The sequence below is a fragment of the Globicephala melas genome, chromosome 7 (genome assembly GCF_963455315.2).
Source record: "Globicephala melas chromosome 7, mGloMel1.2, whole genome shotgun sequence".
Lineage (NCBI taxonomy): Eukaryota > Metazoa > Chordata > Mammalia > Artiodactyla > Delphinidae > Globicephala > Globicephala melas.
In genome coordinates, this window is record NC_083320.1 from 23,467,130 (window position 1) to 23,488,420 (window position 21,291).

Below are 21,291 nucleotides of genomic sequence, written 5' to 3' on the forward strand. Positions count from 1 at the left end.
CACTTATATGTGGAATCTAAAAAATAAAACAAATGAATATGGCAAAACAGACTCACATATAGAGAAGAAACTAGTGGTTACCAGTGGGGAGAGGAAAGGGTAGAGGGGAAAGACAAGGGCTGAAGACTAAGAGGCATAAACTACAGTATAAAATAAACAAGCTATAAGGATATGTTGTATTGTATAGGGAATATAGCCAAAACTCTATAATAACTTTAAATGGAGTATAATAGATAAAAATATTTAATTACTGTGTATACCTGAAACTAACATAATATTGCAAATGAACTATACTTCAATAAAAAATATAAAAAATTAAACAGAGGCAGTAGCTATGAATGTTCATAGCGGCACTATTTACAAGACATGGAAGCTAAGACATGGAAGCAACTTAAATGTCCATCGACAGACAGATGGATAAAGAAGATGTGGTATATATAAATACACATACACACACAATGGAATAATTTTCAGCTACAAAAAAGAATGAGATAATGCCATTTGTAGCATTATTGGATGGACCTAGAGATTATCATACTAAGTGAAATAAGTCAGACAGAGAAAGACAAATATCAGATGATATCACTTATATGTGGAATTAAAAAATGATACAAATGAACTTATTTATAAAACAGAAATAGACTCAGACATAGAAAACAAACTTATGGTTACCAAAGGGGAAAGAGGGAAGAGGAATAAATTGGGAATTTGGGATTAACAGATTCATACTACTATGTACAAAATAGATAAACAACAAGGACCTACTGTATAGCACAGCGAACTATCCTCAATACCTTGTAATAACCTATAGAAAAGAATCTGAAAAGGAATATACATATATATATAGATATAGATAGATAGATAGATAGATCTGAGTCAGTTTGCTGTACACCTGAAACACTGTAAATCAACTATACTTCAATTTTAAAAAGGAAAAATATTATATTAAAAAACAACAAAACATGAAAAACTTAAAAAAATAAAATAAAAAGGAGGTAGGAGGTTCAGGATCAGAGTGGGATATGATTATAGAAACAGAGTTTGCAGTGATGTCCCCTGAAGATGGAGGAAGGGGCCATGATCCAAGGAATCCAAGCAGCCTCTAGCAGCTGGAAAAGTCCAGGAAAGGATTCTCCCCTAGGGCCTCCAGAAGAAACACAGCCTTGACGCCTTGTTTTCAGATTTCTGCCTTTCAGAACTGTGAGTTAATAAATAAGTGTTGTTTTAAGCCAAAAAACAAAACTAAAGAAAAAACAAAATAGTTGTCACCAATGCATGCAGTAAATAGAGATCAGAGCAAAGGGAACAGAATTAATTACTTTTAATATTATACCTTTCTTTACTGCTTGAATATTTTATCATATGAATGTATCATTTTCTTAAGTTTTCAAATAAAGTAATGTATATAAAATATCTAGTCTACACATATTAAATGCCTTCTAACCTGTAACTAGTATTTTCAAACCATGGTTTAACGGGATATGATACAGTTAAAAACTTAGATTTAAATGACTGTTCAAATAAAACAAGTTTGGAGGGTATAACAGAGACTTTAAAGAGCTCTTCTACATTTCCCTGCCTCTCTCACAGTTAAACTGAGTTAAAGTTATTGGGTTCTGTAAAACAGGATGTGAGTAGAAATGATGGAAGCCTCTTCAAGTCCTAGCCCTTAAACCTCCCAACATAGTTAACCATTTCCCTTCACCTGCCACAATGACTTTGGAGGACTATTTGGAGGACTATGGCTATTTGGAGGACTATGGACTACTTTGGAGGACTATTTGGAGGACTATGGACTATTTGGAGGACTATGGCTGCCAATACACCTGAGTCACTGAATGAACTCAGAGGAGTCACACCATCCACAGTGAGTACGAACCTTAGTTGTAAAAGCACTTTGAATTTGGAGGCTTATCTCTTGTAGCAGCTAATGTTGTTTACACTGACCTATACAGTTAAAAATGATGATGCTTAATCATTTGCCATTGACATTAATTTTTAAAAATACAAGGTTAAAAGAGGAATGTTTTAAAACAGACAATGCATTAAATGAACACTGCCTTAAAACAGATTTTAAAGTGATTTTTCTCTCCTTGTCCTAAATTCCCATGTTGAGAGGAATTTACCAGAAAAAGAGAAGTTTTGTTCAGGCTTCTGTGCCCTCATTATTTCATTCATCATGCAAGTAGTCCACTGCCTGCTGACAAACTTCACACATCGCTACCTAGGAATGACTGACAGCTGACATTACCTGTTAAGACTTGATTGAGCTAATTGACATTCACAGTCTGAGTATTAAAATGAGAATGAGTCAGGATAAGTCTTCCTTCTTCACTTATGTATTTGTTCAATTGCTTGACCTTTAGGTTTGTTTGCATTGTTGTGGCTTTAGATTGTAGGGAGGATTATACTCGCAAAATGCTGTTTTCATATGCATTTAGGCATTTTTGATCTAATACTCCTAAAAGTATCTAATAATTCTTTAAAGTTTCTGCTGTATATGATTATATCAAGCAAATAGTTTTGATACATTTTTAAGGCTATCACTGAGTCATTCTTTGACCCATATCAAATTAGACTAAAGTAAAAAGACTAGCAAAAACAAAAGGTACAAACAATAAACAATCACTTGAGAACTCCTCTAGTTTGTCATATTTTTAAAGTATATTTCTAGACTAAACTACGTATTCGTGCCAAATCCCCACAACAGTTCTGCATGTTGGATATCATCTGTCTTTTACAATGGACAAAAATAGAGCTCAGGTAGGAGCTGATTAGTGGAGTGATCAGCTAACTGATCAGTGGTAGGACCAGGAATCAAATTCTATCTTCCTGGCCCCAAAGCCTCAGTTATTTCTTCTTTGCCCTATAGCTCCAGTATCTATGTAAGTATTCTTGTGTCTCCAGCTGGACCCTATTAACTAAGATACATTGATAAAATACTTAAGACCTAACTTTTCTTCTAGCTTAAAAGAATCATTTGGCTTAACTATAAACTACAAACAGCTCCTGAAGTTGCTGAAGAGAATGCCATATCTACTTGGAATTTTCAGAATTCATCTTGAAGCAGGCTTGGGAGTTACAAGGAGGTAGATGAGGGATGAACATGATGAGACTGTATATCACTTTGATTACAACATGGCCACACAAGGATCGTTTATCATCCTCATTTTACTGATGGGTAAAATCAGTCTAAAATAATCTAACCCCTTTCCCAATGTCATGGATTTGTTAGGTTAAGAACCTCAGATTGAAATCCAAGTTTGTCTGACTCCAAAATCCTTTTCATTTTACCATATTTTTTCCCAGTTCTTTCATCAAGCCCTGTTGATTTAAACCTTTTTGTTTTTTTAATGGGCTTCCTAAACAGAAAGAGTAAAGATAATGAAACCTTTTTACCTTAATGGCTTGGTAATCATTATGAAAACTACTGTTGAATAATACAACTTTGTTTACCTTCTAGTTTTTCTGTCTCCTTCTAATTGATTACAACAATTTCTACCCTTTTCTTCATCCCCTTTTTGTGTGGTTTCTAATCTGCTATAAGCCACAAAATACTACAACCAGATCAATTAAGAATAGCTTCTTAACTATGACAATAAGGTTCTGTATTAAGACCTTCCACATAGTAGCACAATGATTTTTAATGCAGATCTTTGTCTCTGGTGAGATCTCCCTGTTGGTTTTGTTGACATGTAAGTCTACATTTTTGATGACTGAGTCTCCAGAAGACTCAATATAGATTAATCAATAAAAGTTGCTGTGAAAACTGATTTAACTATTTGGGAAGAAAAGGTAAAATATTGCATCTTATCCTGCTCCCAAATTAATTCCAGATGGATTAGAGTTCAATGTTAAAAAAAAAAAAAAAGAAATCATGAAAGAACCAGAAATAACATGTAAGTAAATATTTATATGATTTTGGAATACAAAGCCCTATCTAAGCATAACATTAAGGAAGAAATCGTGAAGTAAAAACAGTTATAATGATTATGCAATTTTTTTTTTTTTTTTTTTGCGCTACGCGGGACTCTCACTGCTGTGGCCTCTCCCGTTGCAGAGCACAGGCTCCGGACGCACAGGCTCAGCGGCCATGGCTCACGGACCCAGCCGCTCCACGGCATGTGGGACCTTCCCGGACCGGGGCACGAACCCGTGTCCCCTGCATCGGCAGGCAGACTCTCAACCACTGCGCCACCAGGGAAGCCCTATGCAATTTTTTAAACTTCTAAAATTAAAAAAAAAAAAAAAATCAAAGGAAAAACTGCAAGGAAAATGTTGGTATGTACAAGTAATAATATAATTACATATAAAAATATTTTTAAATCAATCATAAAAAATTAGACTCTCTTGAAGAAAATAGTACAGTCTATGGATACAAAAATCACCCATAAAGTAGTCAGTAAACATGTAAAAATGGTCAGTCTCACTAACAATTTAATAAATACATAATAATAAATGAGATGCTATTCATTTACATATTGGAAAACTATATTTTAAATGAGAAATTGGTGAGGTACTCTCACATACTGCAAGTAATAATATAAACTTATATAAACTAATTTCTAGAAGGAAATTTAATAATATGTATCAAACTTATTAAGAAATGATCCAATACCTTCTATCAGTAAGCCTATTCCTAAAAATGTATTCTAGGAAAATATTCAGACTAATGTGCTAGGATGTATATATAAAGATATCCATGGACCATTATTTATTATAGTGAAGTACTAGAAACACCTAAATTCAAAAAAAAAAAAAACGATTAGTTAATTGAATTATAGAATACCATGCATCCAGGTGATGGGACACTATTTAGCTATTAATAATTATATCCACAAAGAAAATTTATGGAATACAAAAGTACCCATATTATATAGAGGACATATATATGATATATCTACATATGCATATGTGTGTGCAACTAAAAGAAAGTGTGTAAAATATTAATGGTAACTAACTCTGTATGCTGTTTATTTTATATTCACTTCTGCATTTTCAAATTTTTCTAGAAGGAACTGAGATTACTCTTAACACTTGGAAAAGCTTGATATTAAACATATGTATGATGTAAAAATAATACAGTCTAGGATTACACATCTCTGCCTTCTTAAACTTGGGTGTGGCTGTGTGATTTACCTGACCAATGAAATGTGAGCAAAAGCCACATGTGGTACTTCTGGGAACAAGCGTGAAGTTCCAGGACATGTTTGTCCACATCTTTGGTCCCTTCCTCCGATACTACGAAAGCAATGACAAGAGCTTCTTCATTGGCCTGCATTCCCAAAGTGATTATGATGAGCAGAGCCCCTTTGCTGACCCACAATGGCCATGTAGTGTACATGAGATATTTGTTTTCCTGTTTTAAGCCACTGAGATATTTGAGTTGGTTTTTGTGTGTGTTTGAGTATGCAAAGACACCCACATTTCAAACTGGTGTATATAAGACCACACACACTGAGAGTTTGGAATGTCTGAATTTTTCTACCCATTACCAAGTCAAGATAACCTATTTCTGTTTTAATCCCTGAGTAAAGTAACCATTTCAGTAATACTCTTCATTTATAAAAATCACATTATGACAGCCTTAATAAACTTAAGTTTTTAAAGCAAAGAATGAAGTCTACACCCCTCTCGTGCACAGACCTTTTCTGAGAAATGGGAATAATGATCCAATTCATTTGTGTTCTCTTAGCTAAAATTCCCCTTCTGGGAAAGCAATAAATAGCTTTCTGTTGGTAACTTTCTGTTTACCACTGCACATTTCTGGAGGGCAGCCAGCTGGCACAGGTCCTCTTATTGGCACAAAGAGTACACAGCTGGGTTGCTTATGCTTCTATTTCTCTGGAAGGCATCCTAGTGGCTCCCATAGTCACCAGGAGCCTAAACAGACACTAATCAAAATATAAGCAGGATCCACAGAGGTCAAAGGGTCACTCATACAGTATCCAGTTATTGCTTATGCGTAGCTATTTAAACATAGCTGTTTATTTTCTCAATGGTTTTAAATCAGATCGTTCACTATAGTAAGAAAATGGTTATAACATATTTTTAATCCTATTTGACCCAAAAATATAAGCAATTAAATGAAAGATGACAAAAATCAATGAATTAGACATTATGAAAAGGACATAATATATTTAGGTTTGTACAATAAGGCAATTCTCAACTAGCAGTTTTACTTGAAAATGAATAAAGACTTTCTGTCTTTATTAATTCCCCTCACTTAGCAGCATGTAAACTAAAATTGATAGACCTGGACTTTTCAGTGACTTTTAGGTTATAGCCCTCTCACTATAATTTTCATTTAAAATAAACAACTGCAGGGCTTCCCTGCTGGCGCAGTGGTTGAGAGTCCACCTGCCGATGCAGGGGACACGGGTTCGTGTCCTGGTCTGGGAAGATCCCACATGCCTTGGAGCGGCTGGGCCCGTGAGCCATGGCCACTGAGCCTGCGCGTCCAGAGCCTGTGCTCCGCAACGGGAGAGGGCACAACAGTGAGAGGCCCGTGTACCACAAAAAAATAAATAAATTTAAAAAAAATAAAAAAATAAACAACTGCAAAATCTCTATGAAACAGAGACCAAGAATTAGTCTTATAAAGGTTAAATTTGCCCAAAGATATATCTTGACCAGCTAGAGACTGCTGAATTGTATGACATGTCTAGTTGCATTCACAGCCTAATATATTCTCTAGTTGGCAGGCTTCCAAAATGAAGAATAATCATGCATTTTTGAAACTGAAATTGCAACATTTAACTTAGCCTTCTTATCCTGACTTTAATGCAGTTAAATTAAGAACTGTAATTAAAAAAAAATATTAAGTCATCCAATTTTTCATTTTGGTAAAGCTTGTTATGGAATAATGCAAATATCTAAAAAGTTTCAATTTATATTATATGTAAAATAATCCTGTACAATAAATTATAGCTTTTGTTTAACACTATTACAATCACATAAAGGTGCTGCAGATTCAAAAATATTCAAAGGAAGAGTGAATGAAATGGAGAGACATATACAGAAAGCACAGAGGATTCTACCATAATGATGACACAGGTGACCATTTCTGTCACAGTGACAGGCATTGAAGCAGTGCTAAAAAATGCTTTATGCAAAAGTCAATAAATGGGGCAACTTTTGAAAATGGTGGACTTGTTTTCAACAGATTTCCTAATTCAACAAATCAAGTTTCATTTATTTGAGTTATGGCATTACTCTGAGTAAATGTCAAGGATTTTCTGATTAGCTTTGTGGATAGAAAGTATGGATAATTATTGACATTTCTCCTCACCAGTTTTATCTGTTTCCATCCCTCAAAGGCAATGCCTTTTTTGTAGCAAGGTAAAGTTTTCTACATTAGTGGCTAAGGGGAAATGCCTAATACTTCTGCCCCAACTGGATGGCATCTGTTTGTTTTACACGTCCAGATAGAAATGCAAGCCTGTGCCTAAAGTGATAATCACTTTATCACTTTATCACTGTTGAAGTTTTCACTGTCTATGGATACCCACAAGGATGATCTGCTTGTGGCTTGGTGACTTACAACCTTATGAGACTTCACAGTAAAATAGCTAACTTATACTCTGAGTTACTCAAGGTATTTTCTATTAACATGATCTTCTGCAATATTTATCTTCTTTTTGTTAATACATGTGCTTCAGTGGTCCTTCTTATCTTTGAATTTTAAATAAGGTTGCAGTTTTGACTATATAAAGCAGGTTCAGACATTCAAAAGCCAGGAAGATAATTCAAATGAATTAATTTAGTAGGCATTGAAAGATGTATGTTTAATACACAGATAAATTCTTTACTTCAATGTAGAAATATGCTCTCCTCCTTTTTTTAGTAAACATATAACTTTCTTGCTCTTTCTTGATCCCATGTTCCCACTTTTGGTAAAGACATGAGCACAAGACATAATTAACTTTTCTCTCTTCTGTAAGAAAAACAAAAGCAAAAATATGAACACTAATTCCAACGTATATAAGTACTCGGTACTGGGAAGACAACTGGGGTGATAACTGTAGAGGCTGAGAAATGCATGCATGTCTTGCTTAAAGCACCAGTTGCCACCAACCAATGCAAGGAATGTAGTATGAATGTAACCCCAACCTTAAAATATAGCCCTTTTTTTTTTTTCAGAAGAGGTCAGTTATTGAAGGTTTTCATTGAGTCATTCAATAAATATGTATTGATAGTCCCAATATACCAGACACTATTCCAACTTCCCAAAATATACTAGTAAGCAAACAGAAAAATAAACATCCCAGCCCACATGTAGTTTACAATATATTGGGGAGACATAAAATAAACAAACAACAAGTAAACCACATAAAACGTCAGAATACAAAAACTGCTACAGAAAGAAAGAAAAGAGCAGAGTAAGGGAGACTGGGAGCACATTGGTCAGGAGGAGAGTGTGCTGTGGGGGATGACTGTGAAATTTTACATATAGCGGCTGATGCAAGCCTGGGTGGCATCTGAGCAAAGACTTGGAGGCAGTGATGGAGTTGACAATGAAGCTATTTAGGAGAAGAGCATTCCAGGCAGAGGGAAAAGCCAGTTCAATGACTTGAAGAGGGGAGTGAACATGGCATGCTCCAACAAAAAAGGAGGCCAGCGTGGGTGAAGAAGAAACAAAGAGAAGAAAATATTTTTAGGTGAATTAGAATCAATTACAAATATTGATAACCAATTTACATAATAATTACTCAATCCTGAGAAATGTCACTGTTGGGAGGGCCAAACAAAATACGTCTGTGGACTGTCAACTTTCTACCCCTAGCCCTGATCTATGACTTATTAAACTGCTAACATTTTTTAGGCGGGATTGTTTAAAATTTTGATTTCATTGAAGTTTCCTAAGAGTATTCAGAAGGTGAATGGATAATCATAGTTAAATGAATCCTTCTTAACGTTTTTTCTCCCCACTCGCACAGTGGAAATTAAGCAGAAACTACAGATTCTATTAATTCATTCATAAAAGTGCATTAATGTGCAAGTAGTATGCTAGGTGAGTGGAGTGCAGAGATATGGGAGATAATTCCTGATCTCAGGGAGCTTACAGGCACCCAAAGAGAAACTGTCTCTAGTGAATTATGATCCTTGGGAGTAGAGAATAGGGAGTGAATACTTTTATAAATACTAGCTATCATAATTTTCATTTTCACAGGTCCCAACAAGCCACACTGCTAACAATTTTTCTATTAGTAATGAAAACAGTACTTGTAATTATGACATTACAGAGTTTACAAAGTCCTCTCACATATAATGTTGCATTGACATAGTGTTTTATTTTGCCATATGGCTAGAATTAAGACAAAAAAACAGCTCAAACAATTTATTTAATTAGAGTCAGAGTGACTTGATTTAAACTAATCACAAAACCAAAAATGTACTTGTTTGCTTATTTTTAATCTTTATAAGTTTCCTGATACATAACCCCACTTAACAAGTTATCTCCCCCAAATATAGTGAGGGTTTTATTTTGCATTCAACATCTAACTAAGGCCAAGAACAGGAAGCCATTCAATTTCTAGGAATTGTGCTGAGGTTCTTTTATGGCTGTGGGTGTCAATTAGGAATGATGGATTACAATCTGTTCAGCTGAAAATTAATTCCATATACTATCTACACAGTATATCTATGCATTCTGTTTAATGTAAAAGATTGCCTTTGACTGTAGGAATTCCATACCCCATCCCCAAAGTCTGTCAATTCTTTAGAAGTGGCCTTGGATAACATGGGGTAAGATAACAAGTCAGTCTCAAAATATGCACAACAGAATCCCTTTGCCTCTTATTCATCTGCTGTGGATCTCACTATCAACACTTTAAGTAACAATCAGAATGCTAAGTTTTTAATATTTTTCAACATTTACCAAAGTCTCATTTATGACAGATGTTCTAATGTTAGCCATCAGTTTTGCTGACAGGCATTGTCACTATATTTAGTTTAGTCATCAGAAGGCTACATATATAGACCTGCCTCTTAAACAATGAGCTTCTCAGAATTTATTTCATGTCTAATCCTGTAGCATTTTCCTCCATGACTGAGGTTTACTCTAATATCTTTTCTGGCTTCATCTAACTCTACCTAGATGTTCCATATGTGCCTCACTCTCTAATACTAAACATTTTTTCTTATCTTTCACCCAAATCAGTTTCACTTTTTAAAATAATGACCATGATTAATGGCACTGCTTTTCATTTGCAGGTCTGCAATTTGACATCATTCTAATAATTTTTTTTTTTTTTTAGTACATGGGCCTCTCACCGTTGTGGCCTCTCCCGTTGCGGAGCACAAGCTCCGGACGCGCAGGCTCAGCGGCCATGGTTCACGGGCCCAGCCGCTCCGCGGCATGTGGGATCTTCCCGGACGGGGGCACGAACCTGTGTCGCCTGCATTGGCAGGCGGACTCTCAACCACTGCGCCACCAGGGAAGCCCTCTAATAATTCTTGAACCACATTTTTTAAATTAATTCACGTCTCTGCATTTACTTGATCCTTTCTTAGTATAAGTCTTCATCCTTTTCCACAAGAGGTTGCTGCAGCCTTTAATGTGTCTCCCTGCTTAAGGAATCACCCACATAAAATGGCATTACTAAACGGCATATATAGTCAAAAACCATTCCCCTGTATATTACCATCAAATGACTCCCTGCTGTGCACAGGCTAAAGTTTAAACTCCTATGAAACAAGCCCAGCCATGGGGATAACCCCAGCCCGTCTCTCTAATTTCATCTTTGACTGCTTCCCTAAATACACGCCATGTCACATTACCTCTTTCTTTGTGCCACCCGTTATTAATGTAGAGCCGTACTTATTACAGAATATTGCAATTGTGTCATAGCATAGTCCTTCCATTCAACTATGAGCTATTAGAAAACAAGTATGGAATATTATTCACTTTTGTCTCCCTAGTGTAGTATCTTACACATAACAGACACTCCATAAATGCCTATTTAGTGAACGAATGGCCTTCCCAAAAGTCGATGTGTTGTTCATCTCTCATTCATGGAACAGACTCATTATATTCCTCTGAGGTAGAAATGGTATAAAAATAACTTTATAATTTATATTGTTGTGTGTGAACATACATAGGAATTTTATTTCCCTAATTCAATCAGTAGGTGGTAAATCCTATTGAGGCTAGCTAGAGACATTATTCATTTCTGCACTATGGAATGATAATAAGTGTTAAAGATTTAGTGACTCTGAAAATGCACCTACTGATTAACAATGACCAACCGTAGCACTCAGTAAATATGATTTTTAAAGCCATTATACATTTATATTTTAATAATACCTTTCAGAGATTCTGATTCAACTTCTATCTTTTGACTTCTAGCCATGCATACATAGGCCAAATTTACTATATATTCATAACAAAATCAAAGGTTAGGCAGCAATAATTCAAGATAACCTGTGTTTCAGTGATTTCGAATGTTTGTCTTCCGGTCCAAATTAGCTCAATCACTTTCCCAAAAGGTGGCCTCATTCCTGTGTGAATGTTCCTGAAACATTAACAGGCCCATACTATGGAGAGAAACATATTCATCCAGATAATTTTCAGCAGAGTCAGACAACCAGGAAGGAGCAAGGTCTCTGACAGGGATCCATCCTGATACAATAATTAGGCTTGTTCTAGGACTACAGACCAATTAATTTCAAGCTCCAGGGAATCACAGTCTTCTAGACAGAAAATGGCATTTGAATAAGATGGTGACAAACAACATGCTTTAATATAAAAAGAATTTGGACTCTGGGAAAATCAAAACCTAGTACCTCAGATATTTTTAGACACAGAGAGAGTATGGAAATAAGAAACCCAAATGCAACTGAAAACATACAGAGGGTATAAGTAGGTAAGGATGGAAATATTGAAAAGGTGAATGGCAGAAGACCATGAAGGAACAGGAAGACCAGATAAAACACTGGACTTTTACAGACACTGAAGGCACTGAAATTTCTGGGCAAAAAATGCAATTCAAGAAAATACATCACATTATTCAACAAAAATATACTCTTTTAAATTATTCAATACATGGTACATCCTACGTATAAATATAAAAATTTAAGGTTATATATATTTCTCCTCAAAGCAGGTGATTTTCAGTAATGACGAATGATGATATAAGGAACAGTTGAAATAAAAGAGAAAATACGATCCAAAAATATTTTTTAGATGTCTCTAAAATCATCAGAGTGTTTAAAAATATAGTGAAGAATAATGGAATCGAGATCCAAGAGAAGAACACACACGAAGGTGAGCCTGGCATTTGGAGTTCATTTTCTCCTGAAGTTTGGCTGCTTGTCAGACAATTTTGATAGAGGAGGCTAAGAAATTGAGAAAGAAGGACAAAAGTTGAAGCTGAGAACCCAGCCAAAGGATGGGTTCTGTAAACACTCCAGGCTTTTTATTGAGAATCTGAGGAATAAGAGTGAGCTAGAAATAGACTTGACCTTCCAAAGACCAAAGCTAAACTTTGAATCATCTCAGTCACTAATTGGAACAAGGTGATATACCATTGATATTGCTTCTAGACAGCTGCCTGCAAAATGCCAGCACAGAACCTCTTTGGAAAAACATAATATCACACTTGGGCCTCAAATCAGACTTCTATTTTTAAAGAAACATTGTCTGGTACTCAAAAAACAAAAACAAAACAAATAAACAAAAACAGGCAAAAGAAACTCAAGACCATGTGACCAAAACCCAGGAGAAAGGATGGACATTAGAAACGTACCTACCAGAATTGGAGATGATGCAGAAATCAGTCACAGATGTTAATTTCTGAACTGGAAGATAGATCCAAAGGAAATGACCTGGCTGATATAGGGAGAGCTTAAGAATATGAAAAAGGGCATAAGATACAAAGGGAATAAAAGGTAAAAAATTATAAAAATGTAAACTAGTATCCCAGATAGAAATAGAGAGAAAATGGTGAAGAAGCAATACTTGAAAAGATAATGGTTGAGAATTTTCAAAACTGATAAACATCAAGCCATAAATTCAAAAAGCATGACAAACCACATGCAGTAAAAATAAAAAAAAAAACCATACTTATATATATCATAATGTAACTGCAGCCAACCAAAGATGAAGAGAAAATCTTTCAAGAAGCCAGAGGGAAATACAGATATATTGCATTTGAAGGAGGAATAGTGAGAATCACAGCCAACTTCTCAACAGAACAAAGGAAGCCAGAGACGATGGACCAGTATCTCAAAAGTGCTGAAAAGTGCTTCCCTGGTGGCGAAGTGGTTGAGAATCTGCCTGCCAATGCAGGGGACACGGGTTTGAGCCCTGGTCTGGGAAGATCCCACATGCCGCGGAGCAACTAGGCCCATGAGCCACAACTACTGAGCCTGCGCGTCTGAAGCCTGTGCTCCGCAACAAGAGAGGCCATGACAGTGAGAAGGCCCATGCACCACGATGAAGAGGGGCCCCCACTCGCCACAATTAGAGAAAGCCCTCGCACATAAATGAAGACCCAAAACACCCAAAAATAAATAAATAAATAATTTTTTTTTAAAATAAAAAGTGCTGAAAGAAAATATTTGCTTTCCTAGAACTGTGTAATCAGTGAAATTATCTTTCAAAACTGGAAATAAAATAAAGGCATTTCAGGGCTTCCCTGGTGGCGCAGTGGTTGCGACTCCGCCTGCCGATGCAGGGGACACGGGTTCGTGCCCCGGTCCGGGAAGATCCCACATGCCGCGGAGCAGTTAGGCCTGTGAGCCATGGCCGCTGAGCCTGCACATCCGGAGCCTGCATCCGGAGCCTGTGCTCTGCAACAGGAGAGGCCACAGCACTGAGAGGCCCGCGTGCCGCAAAGAAAAAAATAAATAAATAAATAAATAAAGGCCTTTCAGACAAAATCAACTGGGAGAATTTTTTTATGAGTAGGTTTACATTAGAAGAAATTTTTCTTTAAATCTTGAGTTAGAAAGAAAATGATTTCAGAAGGAAACTTAAGGATATATGAAGGAATGATTAGAAATGAAATTGGTAAGTAATTGAGTATACCTAAAAAATTGTATTAACAATAGCAATGAAGTCTTACAGAGTTTAAAGTATATATATATATGTAGATATGTGACAACAGTGGAATATTATGTAAAGGGAATAAATAATATTCTAAGATCATGGTAAAAGTACTAATTTGCACTAGAATCTGATGAGAAGATGATTCAGGGAGAATCCCTAATATGTCCACTAAACATTACCAAGCTAGTAGACAGAAAAAATGGAATAATTATTATAATAATAAATTAGTAAAAATAAAGCCATAAAGAAGAAAGAAAGGAATATAAAACAAGAGGGACAAATAAAATGAAAATTATCAGATAGTAAAATTTAGCCCAATACATGAGTGGCTAGACAGAAAGTAAAACTTTCTGATACAAAACTAAAGATACAAAACTAAAATATATGGAAACAAAAACGGTAAAAAAGAAATAAGAAAAAAATAGATACCATGGAAACACCAAAAAGAAATCTGGCCCAGCTAAAATAATACAAGCAGACTTTAATACAAATGCCTAAAACAAGTGAAAAGGGACATCTAGGATATTAATAAATTTAATTCATTGGGTAGATATAAAAATTCTAAGGTTTCTGCACATTGCCTTAAAATGCAAACTTCAATTGTTTAAAGAACAATAATGCCCATCACAGCATCTCACAAAATTTCCTCCAAAGTAATACAGAAGAGCACAAAGAACAAGAAACCACAAAAATCAAACCATCAGCATAATCTTCCAAACTTAAAAAAATATAAGTAAATAGAAAAAAACACCAAATTCCAGCAAACAACCTCTGACACCTCCCCCTGCTGCAAAACTTAGAGGGCAAGAGCAAACTGAGAAAGACAGCCAGGAAAGAGGAATGCTAGCAAGGTATAACCATCTACACAAAGACTAAGTCCATCCTACATTATAAAATAATAAAATTGTTTCCTGGTAGATGATTGGGATTCCAGGGGGAGGAATTTGAAAAACGTGCACATAAGTGGTTGTCTTCAAAAGGCATAGTTTCTGGGAAGAAAAAGCCAAAGAGAGGAAGATGTGGTCTTTGGCAAATGAATAATGAAAAGGAAAAAATGCAAGTCGAAAAATTTAGGATCCTACAACACAAAAGGAACCAAATATTGGAGGATACATAACTCTGCCCACAAATTTTAAAAAATACGCTAAAAAAACCCAGCTTTGATATACAGATAGAAAAGGGCACCAGTGAATTATGAATCGTAGAAACAGCCCCAAATCAACAAAAATGAATGGAAGAGAAAAATTAATACATACAGGGTTATTACCAAAAAAAAAAAGACTGGTCACATCTGAACTGATGAAAATTCCCCTTCAAAAACAACCATGAAGCAGAAGAAAACTGCATGACACAATTCAAAACAACTAAATGCAGTCAAAGAAGCACTAGAAGAAGTACCTTGAATTGGAAATTCCATAGTGAAAAACAGAAATAGGCCAAAAAAGGAAGAAATAAAAACAGAGTTGACTGAACTCAAGAAGGAAATGGAAGAAAAAGACAAAATTATCTCAGAAATGAAAAATAAGGGAAAAGGGATTCAAATTAAAATTTATTAAGGAGTAATGAAGAAAGGTAGGAAAACAACCAAGGGGACAAAAATAAGAAAGTAGTACACAATTTCAAAGAATGTGAGGGAAATGGAACACAGGACAAGAAGGGATAACATTCACATAATCATAGTATCTAGAGAAGTAAAATAAAACCATGAAAGAGAAATAATAGTTAAAACTGAACTTCAAGACCATTTTCGATAAATTTTAAGAAGGCTCCAACCTACATATTGAAAAGAGTCCAACGACAATTGGGATATATTAACCCAAAATATCAACTCTTAGATATATCCTAGTAAAACTACTAGACCTTTAAAAAAAAAAATCTTCAAGGTCCCCAGGCAAAAAGATCAAATAACTTACAAAGGGAAAAAAAAGAGAGTATACTGGCATTTTCCTTTTAAGAAACAAACCAAAAAAAAAAAGGGGGGGGGAGAGAGAGAGAGATCAATGGTACAGCATGTTAAAAAAAAAAAAAGTTCAATAAAATTGAGTATGAAACAAAAATTTTAAATGCAGCCAAATATCAAGGCTATGGAAATATCAAGGCTATAGAAAAACAACTTTAAACATATAAGAATTTAGGAATTCTGTACCCCATGCCCTTCTTCAGAATCTATTAGAGCTTTATTCAACCAAGCGATGACTGAAAATGCTTCTGCAAAAGGACTGAGGGAGAACATTTTAATATACATAAAACTAAAATAAAAGTTGGATAAGAGTGAATAGCTAATGTATAAATGCCTATAAACAGTGAAATAGAAAAATAAATTCTAATTTATTCATATAACAAAATACTAAACTGCAACAGAAATGCAAGTACTATAGTTACATACAACATGGAGGAATTTCACAAACATATTTCTGAGTAAGAGAAGCCAGACACAAAGGCATACACACTCTATGTATTCATATACATTGTGAACACAGGCAAATGTGACAACAGTGCTTGATGGCAGGATAGTTGCTAGTGCTGGGGAGAAGGGAGGGAACAGAATGAGGAGGTGCCAGGAGGGATTAGCTACAACTTTGTGTTCTATTGCTCTAAATGGATGTTATACTTCATTTTAAAAGTAGGTTTATAAAAAAGGGAAAAACAGTCCAGGAATAGAGATTACTGAAATTGTGGTTAAGTAGTGTCATAAATACTTGGATTTGCTCAGTCTCCTACTTCTGGGAATTCACTTTTCCTCCTTTCTTATCCATGGAATCTTTTTAACTCATTCTTTTCTGTTTCTTTCAATTTAATCATTTTCTTTAAGCTTATATCTCGGCATATACAGCCACTTTTCTTTTTCCACAGAATTTCTCCCTTAGTTTCTGAAGCAGGAAGTTGTTTTTGTTTTTATATGGGGGTCTTTGTTAAAAAGTCAGAGACTTTGATTACAAAGCAATACATGGAAACTGTGCCAAGAATTACATACACCACATTAGTGAGAGAAAAATTTTTAAGTATGTATATGTGAGTACAGATATTTCAACTTTGAAGAATCTAAAAGACTTAAGCCTACCCAAACTGATGGCAATGGTGATCTACCATGGCCTTTCCAACAAGAATCTTGGTCAGGGTGTGTATATGCGTTTTGTAGGTCAGGAAAGAGACTGAATAAGGACTTCCTGTTGCCCATTTCAGGCTTGATCAGTGTGGTTTCACTTGAAGGGAAGGATTTTTTTTTTAAATCCACAATTTTCTAGAAGCAATCTTAATTCACTAATAGTAAGATGTTTTGTTTTGTACTCTTCTGGTATCAAACTCACATGCCCTTTCAGACACTGTGAGGTATGACTGAAGATATTGTACCTTCTATAAAATTACTTGGCTCCAACCTATTTCTGACTTCTAACTTTGGGAACCCACATTCCTTCCCTGACTCAATCACATGCATTCAGATATACATACACGCTTCTTCCTTCTACTAAGTTCCCTTCCTAGCCATTGATATTCTTCCCCCAGCCATACATACTGAATAGGGCTCCCTTAGTATAGACTAGAATTAAAGTGTATCCCATTAATTATTTGTGTTCTTCTAGGCTGTAGGTCACAAATGGAGTTCAAAGTAAAGACTTTTCATAGCACTTGAATATGCACAAAGAGCATAATTAAGAAAGTTTTTATTATAGAATTCAAACTCTTCTAAACATACTGCTAGCAATAGGAGACATGAAAAATCTTATCTTTATAACAATATTATTATTAATATATAATATATAACCTTTATAAAGTACCTTATGCAAAAAAGTACATTTGAGTTTTTCTTTTTCCTCAGGTAAAACTTTATATTACAATAATAATTTTACCATATTCTGTAAGAAATTTAATTAATGGTAAGAGAACTTCAAGCCTCTCTCGTCAATGGGATAAAATAAATAGGTAAAAGGTCAAATTTTGGACAGATTTTATTATCTGGCATTTGATAATTAGGTGATTTTTAAACCTAGATTTCAAAAACTAACCCATTAAATTGACTGTTTTTCCACTAAATTAGAATTAACTTTAGATGTTTTCAAAGTCTTTAGAATGACTTTGGAAGTTTACAACACAGAGTCAGGCAAAAGCATCAGAGATAGACAAAACACAATTTAAGCCTCTAAAAGAAGTGTGTGTCTAACAGATGGGAAGAATATGTACGCTTCAGAATAGAATGAAAACATAACTAGATTAGTTGAATGCAATCTTGTGAAGCAATTTGTGCTTGGTTTACAAAATTTCATCCATTCTAATCAGGCAATAAAGAAACAAGATAATAAGATATATGATTTAAACCCAGGGGCACACGCAACCTGACCACTCCATTTTTAGGTTTGTGTGTGCATTACAAAAACTATGAAAGAGGAGTTCAGCCTTATGTCAGGGTTATGAGAAAAACTGCTTCACATATTGGCAGCAACGGATCCTGCAGCCCAGCCAGAATCTCTGGTTAATAGGCAACCTCAGGCTGTTCATAAAGTTATTCTTAAGCAATATAATTATCCACCTGGTAACCAAATAGCAATATAATTATCCACCTGGTAACCAAATAGCTCTGGGGAAATTTTGAGTAAGAATAGAGATAAAGAAGCAAGTCTAATCTATGATTTTAATCTGGGGTCATATTTTCAAAGATATTCTGAGGACACCACATCTAATAGAACATAAATACAGTGTCAACTTTAATCTTATTAACTATCTTTTAAATATGTAAGAATCAAAGTTATAAATTGAAAGACAAACAGAGGAAACATAACCTTGATACTATTCTACAAACTAATATATAAGTATGTATATTAAAAACCAAAGGAAATAAATAGTATTTAGTATGTTTAAGTGTTAGAATTTTGGAATGAAGTATACATGCTTTTTTAAAATAGACCAACATTTTGTTAATATCAAAAAAACAAAGCATTGAAATTAATACAGCAAAATTCTTCTGTATTTTCTATTATGTAAAAATATTATAATCTTCATGGTAACGAGAGAAAAAGCTGCAGATAATAATCTATTACCTGAGTTTCACTGGAGAATTGTGGTTACACATTCCTGACATGCCATTAAAAAGGATATGAATGGGGCTTCCCTGGTGGCGCAGTGGTTGAGAGTCCTCCTGCCGATGCAGGGGACACGGGTTCGTGCCCCGGTCTGGGAGGATCCCACATGCCGCGGAGCAGCTGGGCCCGTGAGCCATGGCCGCTGGGCCTGCACGTCTGGAGCCTGTGCTCCCCAACGGGAGAGGCCACAACAGTCAGAGGCCCGCATACCACCAAAAAAAAAAAAAGGATATGAATGAACTGCCAGATGGAGAGATACATAGGTCAAGGTCCCGAACACAGGAGATTCTGTCCATGAAGTTTGAGGCCTGACACATGGATGTATTCTGGTTCACCAATCTGGAAGCTTCTGTGGTTTATTTTTTATGTTATATTAATAATGACAGAAACAAATCATTATTTGGAGAATAATTTCTATTAGTCTAACTGATACAGTACCCCACTTTCAGAGACAGGTGATTTGAATCTGGGTTAGGGCATATGCAAAGGCCCAGTCACAGGAGGGGCAGTGAAACATCAGAGCACCTGAAATGGCAGGTGCCAAAATTTCTTACTAGCACATATCTGAAAATAAAACCAAGAGCCAAAAATTTGAGGTAGATTGAACGGCAAAGAGAGAGGGACAAAGAGTGGAAGCGAGGAAGCGAAATAAAGAAAACATAATAGCATTGCTTGAACCCTTCCGATCCAACCATCCCTAAATCCAGAACTGGCACATGGGCTTCTCAATTACATTAACCAATGACTTCCCATCTTTTAGGTAAAACTAAGCTACTTTGAGATGAGTTTTGACTTACGCTAGCTTGAGATGGATTTCTGTCAACAGCAACCAAAAGAATCTGAAGCAACAGGGACCCAAGCTTTACACCGCATTAACTAATGGAAGCTACCTACACGTTCTGCCCAGACACAAAATGGGCGGAGGGACGGCATGAAGAATAAGATAATGTAACAGGCGGAAAGACCACTTTGATATCAAGGTAAAGTAAATCAAGATTTATCAAGCATTTCCCTAACTCAAGCACTCAAATTTCTCTGACCATGTAAAATAAAATATTGGGACATGATGATAAGATTGGAGTAGAAAATTAAAGCTCATTGAAGCAGAACATGTCAAAGTTCTATACGACTGAGTGAGGTGTTTATGGGGGTGTTAAAGTTACCCTTATTTTGACAGGATTTGTGGTAGAATAAATTGGGTTTAAGTAAGAACACAAAGCTTACAAAATGAAGAGAAAAGTATTTTTAAGAAACAACCTAAAAATATAGAAAGATTCTTATTAACAGTAACAATATGAAGGCTTGCCATGTGCTGAGCACCTGACTAAATTCTATACAGACATTTTATTATTTAACTCTAATAAAAGTTATTTTTAAAGAGGGTATTACAAACCTGATTTTATAAATGATAAAATTGATAAAATTAATTTGCCCAAAGTCTCAAAGTTAGAAAGAAACAAGGCATGAGCAATGCGACTCTCAACCTCATACTTTTCATCAAAATGCTTAAAGACAAAGAGGGTTTTCATTATTGCGTGGCATTACATGATATACTGAGAATGGAAAGACTGCATGTAAAAGATTTAGTCCAGGGTTGCCACTAATGACAATGCAAATATTCCCATAAAAGAAAAGGGATTTAATGGTATTTGAAAAGGAATTAAATGGTATTAGGAAAGGAATATCATTTCAGATAAAGATTTGCTGGTTGTGGGTAACATGAAGAAATACAGTACATAATACAATACAGTTAGTATTTCTGACCCTTAAATAACTCATTAACTACTTGACTGGATGAGACATTAAGTCAAGTTTAATGGCATGATAAGAGTAAATTAATCGGGCTTCCCTGGTAGTGCAGTGGTTGAGAGTCCGCCTGCCGATGCAGGCGACACGGGTTCGTGCCCCAGCCCGGGAGGATCCCACATGCCGCAGAGTGGCTGGGCCCGTGAGCCATGGCCGCTGAGCCTGCACGCCCGGAGCGTGTGCTCCGCAACGGGAGAGGCCACAGCAGTGAGAGGCCCACGTACCGAAAAAAAAAAGAGTAAATTAATCTAATTAGATAATACAATTATGTTAAAAGCAATTTTATTTGTGTTAAATTATATAGATTTAATGATACAGTATCAGAAGTCTACAGTACCACGCATTTTTCTAAATGCC

General features: G+C 35.5%; 1 protein-coding gene across 2 annotated transcripts in view; it reads right to left on the bottom strand.

The window, feature by feature from the left end:
- The window catches only part of SPAG16 (sperm associated antigen 16), an 885,872-nt gene that overhangs the window by 753,497 nt on the left and 111,084 nt on the right, over positions 1–21,291 (bottom strand). The gene's annotated exons all lie outside the window — the stretch shown is intronic.